The sequence below is a fragment of the Stegostoma tigrinum genome, chromosome 1, assembly GCF_030684315.1.
Source record: "Stegostoma tigrinum isolate sSteTig4 chromosome 1, sSteTig4.hap1, whole genome shotgun sequence".
Classification (NCBI taxonomy): domain Eukaryota; kingdom Metazoa; phylum Chordata; class Chondrichthyes; order Orectolobiformes; family Stegostomatidae; genus Stegostoma; species Stegostoma tigrinum.
The window spans coordinates 121198207-121204337 of NC_081354.1; the positions used below are offsets into that span (position 1 = coordinate 121198207).

The 6131-nt window shown below is 40.6% G+C and overlaps 1 protein-coding gene across 1 annotated transcript in view; it reads left to right on the top strand.

Annotated features, from left to right (window-relative positions):
• The window catches only part of ercc8 (excision repair cross-complementation group 8), a 52126-nt gene that overhangs the window by 43087 nt on the left and 2908 nt on the right, over positions 1 to 6131 (top strand). The window lies entirely within an intron of this gene.

Below are 6131 nucleotides of genomic sequence, written 5' to 3' on the forward strand. Positions count from 1 at the left end.
AGACTGTTTTCAGCAATTTTGAACTGATGAAATCCCTCATCCCTGACTCCTCAATTGAAGGGAATAATTATCATGTTCTTAAAAAGCTTTCAAAAATCTACTCCATGCTTAGTGGAAATAGTCCCACCAGCTAACATCTCTCCTCATGACTTTAGTATTCTAACCCTCTAACTCCCTGGTAGGGTTTCTTTGTGCATTCTACTTGGCTTTAATACCAAATCCATTACAGCAAACTGAAAGGTGATCCAGCGCTGAATCCTCACCAATCATTTGCCTTGCTACTTTCCCCTTTTTTGTAATCTATGCCCCTTGTATACAATGTAGAAATCTGTGGCTTTAGCTGCAAGCACACTTTCAAGGAGCCATGGAGAAGAAATTCAGGAAGTAATGCACAGACTTATGATAATTCCCAGGGAAGTGGAGCCATGCAAACAATCTTTATTCCTGTATGTATTTGCACACCTTCAGACCATTCATATGTTTTCATTAAGTGTATGCTCCCATCCCTTGTGTTCATAAAGTGTATGCTTTCTATTTCTTGCAATTCAGTTGCCTTGCCATCTATTTACCTCAACCACTATGCTGATTTTTCTTTTGGATACTTGCTAAACTTCTTATTTTTGTGTCATCAGCACATTTGGAGATTGTGCTCTGTACAAGCAAGTCCAAAAACTTAATACAAAAATACTAGGAAGGATCCAGCACTAGCATCCAGCTTGCCTGGCTTTCAGGATTCCTCCAGTGTGAGGAGCACCCATCATCCTTACATTTTTGTTACAATAATTAATATTACTTGTCATTGAAGAATACACTTAAATTAGAGCATGTATCTACATCAGTCAGGAAAATATTTGGGGGGGTGGTGCCAAAAGAGACTATGAAACTTGTTAATGTAAGAACTTAAAAACATTCCTATGATTCACATTGGAACAAGTTGAGTGAAATTTTTTAGAAAATGAGATCTCATTTGCTATCAAGCAGCACCTGCTCACTAACAACCAGCTTATGTTCTGCCATGGCCACTCAGCTCATCACCACAATACAGCCTTGGTTCCAACGTGGACAAAAGAGCTGAATTCCAGAGATGTGGTGAGAGTGACAGTCCTTGACATCAAGGCCACATTCAACCACATATGGCACCAAGCACCCCCAGCAAAACTGGAATCAATGGGTATTGGGGCAAACTCTTCGCTGCTTGGAGTCATACATTGCAAAGCATCATCAAAGCACAAATCAGGAGTGTGATGGAATATTCGCCACTTGCTTGGATGAGTGCAGCCCCAACAGCACTCAAAAAGCTTGACACCACCCAGGACAAAGCAGGCTGTTTGAATTGTACCATGTCCACAAGCATCCACTCGTTCCATGCTCAGTAGCAGCAATATGTACTATTTGCAAGATACACTGCAAAAATTTGTTTAAAGATCCTTAGGCACCATCCAAACCCATGACCACTTCCATCTAGTAGGACAAGGGCAGCAGATAAATGGGAACACTACCTCCTACAAGTTACCCTGTTAGCCACTCACCAACTGCGTTTGGAAATATTGCTGTTCCTTCACTGGATCCTGAGTCAAAATACTGGAATTCCCTCCCTAGATTATTGTGGGTCTACCATCGCGGACTGCAGCGATTCAAGAAGGTGGCTCACTTCCACCACCTCAAGGTCAACTAGTGACCGGCAATAAATAATGACCATTCAGCGATGCCCTTGTCCCATAAGTGATTTTTTTTTAAAAGAAACCTACAGGTGAAAAGCATGTTTGATAATGCCGTCAGCTAAGTTAGAATCAATATTTATTTTGAGTATTTTTCTCAGTTTGCTGCTCTCATGCAGTAGAGCAGTTGCAGTGTTATGGTTGGACTTAGTGTGTCTCAGCCGAAGGGAAAAAAATCAATAAATCAAAATTAATTCTTTGTGACAATAATTTAGTGATATGACAATAATTCAGTGGCTCTGCTGACCAAACATGTGTGAATACAGGATCAGGCTGAAAAGTGATACCTGGTTACTTTGATTTTTTTTATTGTCAAATTTCCACTTGTGTTTTTGTTTAAGTAAACTGAACACAGATCAGTGTTACTGAGTGACAACACAAGAAATATGACAGATATTGTCATTGATGGGATGTTCCTGTTATCTCTCATACATTTTTGTTAAGACATCCAACTCCACCAATGTGGCATGAAAAAATATGTTGCTTCTGGGACAGCATTCCAATAAGGGAGGCATGTACTTCTGTTTGAATCATTACAATTTCTTGTCATGCATGTATATATTTATGTTGTGACTTCACACAGAAATATACACTTGCAATTCTTAACAATTCAGGTATGGTACACGTGAAATAAAGTGTAATGTTTTGTCTCATTTGAAAATCTACTTTTTCGTCACTTTCAAACTAATTCTGCAGTCATTTGCTGATTTTTACAGTGGTAGAATTCATATCTAGTGCTGCTGTTCTACCATCCAGTGAGATGACAATGTGTAGTTGCTTGCTTTACATTTACCTGAATTTCATTACAATACATGATGCTCTTATTGCTAAAACTGTTGATTGGTAGACTGAGTAGGTAATGACCTAATGGTATTGTCACTGGACTGTTAATCCAGGAACCCAGGTCATGTTCTGGGAATGTGGGTCAAATCCCATCATGGCTGCTGGCAGAATTTGAATTAATTAACAATCTGGCACTAAGAGTCTAACAATGACCATAAATCCATCATTGATTGTTAGAAAAACTCATCTGGTTCACAGACATTCTTGAAGGAAGGGAACTGCCGTCCTTACCTGGAACAAAAACTGAAGTTGTTGGAAAAGATCAGCAGGTCTGGCAGCATCTGTGGGGAAAAAGAAAATCACTTAACGTTTCAGGTCTGGTGACCCTTCCTCAGCATTTCAGATGAAGGTCACCGGACCTAAAATATTAACTTTGACTATTTTTTCCCCACAGATGCCACCAGATCAGCTGAGCTTTTCCAGCAACTTTGGTTTTTGTTCCTAATTTGCAGCATCTGCAGTTCTTTGTTTTTATTTACCATCCTTACCTGGTCTGGTGTACATGTAACTCCAGTCCCATAGCAATGTGCTTGATTCTTAGTTATTCTTAGTTACCCTGTGCGCAATTAGGGATGGGCAATAAATGCTGGCCAATGAATTTTCAAAAATTGTTGAGACTCCAAGAAAGAACTGGAGGAACTGCAGACCCCTAATCTTTTGTTCTGAAGAAGGGTCAGTGGAATTGAAATGAAAAATTGATTCTGTCTTTCTTTCCATAGATGTTGCCAGACTGGCAGAGTTTTACCAGCTATTTCTGTTTTTGTTTCAGATTTCCAGCATCCACAGTTTTTGTTTTTTTCCAAAATAAAGCCATTTGAGGTGGGGCTATTTTATACTGTTCACATTGTCAGATAAACAATTAGATCTAAGAGTAGAATTAAGCTACTTGGCCCATCGAGTCTTCTCTACCATTTGATCATGGCTGATATGTTTCTGAACTCCATTCTCCTATCTTCTTCCCACCACCTTTGATTCTGTTACTAATCAAGAGCATACATGTCTCTGCCTTAAATATACTTAGTGACATGGCCTCCACACCACTCTGTGGCAGTGAGTTCCACAGATGGACCACACCCTTGCTGAAGAAATTCCTCTTCATTTCAGTCTTCACTTTTTAAGGTTATGCTGTCAAGTCCTGGTTTTTCCTACTCAGGGGAATGAATTTCTCCATGTCCACTCTATCTAGGCCTGTCCTATTCTGTAAATTTCAAGTGGATCACCTTCCCCTCCCATCTTTCTAAACTTCATGAAGTACAGATGTAGAGGCTTCAACTGCTCCTCGTATGATAAGCCCTTCATCCCTGGGATCGTTCCAATAAACCTCCTGTGGTCCCCCTCCAATGCCGGCATACCGTTCCTTCAACATGGGGACCAAAACTGCTCACGATATTCCAAATGCATTCTGACCAGAGATTTATGCGGCCTCAGCAGTACATCTCTGCTCTTTTATTCTCGCCCTCTTGAAGTGAATGCAAACATTGCTTCTGCCTTCGCAACTGCCAAGTGAATCTACACCTTAACTTTAAGAGAATCCTGACCAGGTCTCCCAAGTCCCTCCATTTCCCAGTTTAGAAAGTGGTCTTTGCCTCTGTCTTCCTACCATTGTGCATAGCTTCATACCTCCCCACATTGTTTCCCATTTGCCATTTCTTAGCCTGCTCTCCTGGCTTGTCCAAATCCTACTGCAGCCTCCCCGACTTTTTCAACGCTACCTGTCTCTTCACCTATCTTTGGGCCATCTGCAAACTGAGCAACAATGCCCTGGATTCCTTTGTCCAAATCGCTAAATATATAATGTGAATAGTTATGATTCCAACACGGATGCCTGTGGAACACCAAAAGTCACCAGCTGTCTTTTTCCCTATTTTCTGCCTTCTGCCAATCCTTTTATCCATGTCAGTACCTTGGCTCTAACACAATGCTGTCTTATTTAGCAGCTTCCTGTGTAGCACCTTGACAAAATAGATCACATCCACTGGCTCTCCTTTGTCTAACTTGCTTGTTACCCTCTCATAGAGTGCGAACAGTTTTGTCAGGCATGAGCTCTCCTTGATAAAGCCATGTTGGCTCAGCCCTATTTTACCATGCACTGTCAAGTACTATGCGATATCTCCTTCATGGACTAGAAAATCTTGGCAATAACCAAGTCCAGGATAAATGGCAAATAGTTTTCTGTCTTCTGTCTTTCTCCCATCTTAAACATGCTAATTATATTAGCCATTTTCCAGTTCTCTGGGACCCTCCCTGACTCCATTGATTCTTGAAAAATCACCACCAATGCCTCTGCAATCTCTGCAGTTATCTCCTTCAGAACTATGGGGTACAGGCCATCTGGTCCAGATGACTTATCCACTTTCAGATCTTTCCGCTTCCTTAGCATTACTTACTTAGTGATGGCCACTAAACTCAGCTCTGCCCCAGAGTCTCTTGAAGTTCTAGTATGTTGCTGGCATTTTCCACTGAAAACTGATATAAAGTCCCTGTTCAATACCTCTGTCTTTTCTTTGTTCCCCACTGTATTCCAGCCTCATTTTCCAGTAGTCCAATGTCCACTCTTGCCTCTCTCTTACCTTCTATATATCTGAGAACACTCTTGCAATCTTGTTTTATATTTCTAGTTAACATGCTCTCAAATTTCATCCTCTGCTCTTATTGCATTTTTGTTTTGTCTCCTGCTCATCAACACCTTCTCAAGTGTAATTAGGAACCGACAAGTGATCACCTACTCAACACCCCGAAATTTCTGAATGAATTATAAAATGTATAATTATCAGATGGGTACTGAAATTTCAGTTTCTTCTCCCCGCCTCCCAACAACTCGTAGCATTCAAGCTTGTTAGGGAGGGAGAAAGATTAATAAGAGGAGGTATGTCCAATTAAGAGGTTGGAAATTGATTTAAAGAAGCTTTATTCAAACTAAACATAAACTGCAAGTTCCTACACTGGTGGTGTGCTGCACCAATGAAGGTGCTACCTTTCAGGTAATACAGGTGGAAGTGAAAAATCACATGGAATAACTTGAGAGTTGTAGAGTTATAAAACTTGGAAATAGACCCTTTGGCACAACTTGTCCATGCTAACCAGGTTTTCTAAACTGAACGAGCCTACATTTGGCCCTTATCACTGTAAACATTTTCTATCCATGTGCCTGTCAAAATATCTTAAACATTATAATTTTGCTTGCCTCTAGCACCTTGTTCTATATACACATCACCCTCTGTGAAAATTTGCACTTAAAATCCCTTTTACATCTTCTTGTTTTATCTTTAAACCTATGCCATCTGGTTTTGGACTGCCCTGTCCTGTGGAAAAGACATTGGCTATTCATCTTCTCTATGCCCTTCACGATTTTCTAAATCTCTATAAGGTCACCCCTCAGCTTCCTCTGCTCCAGGGAGAGAAAGTCCCACCTCTTACAACTGAAACCCTCACGTCTCAGGAGCATCCTTGTAAATCTTTTTTGGCACCTTTTCCAGTTTCATAACATCCTTTCTATTGCAGGGCAACCTGAACTTTACACTATACTCTGAATGTGGCCTTAGCAATTTCCTGTACAGCTGTGACATCATG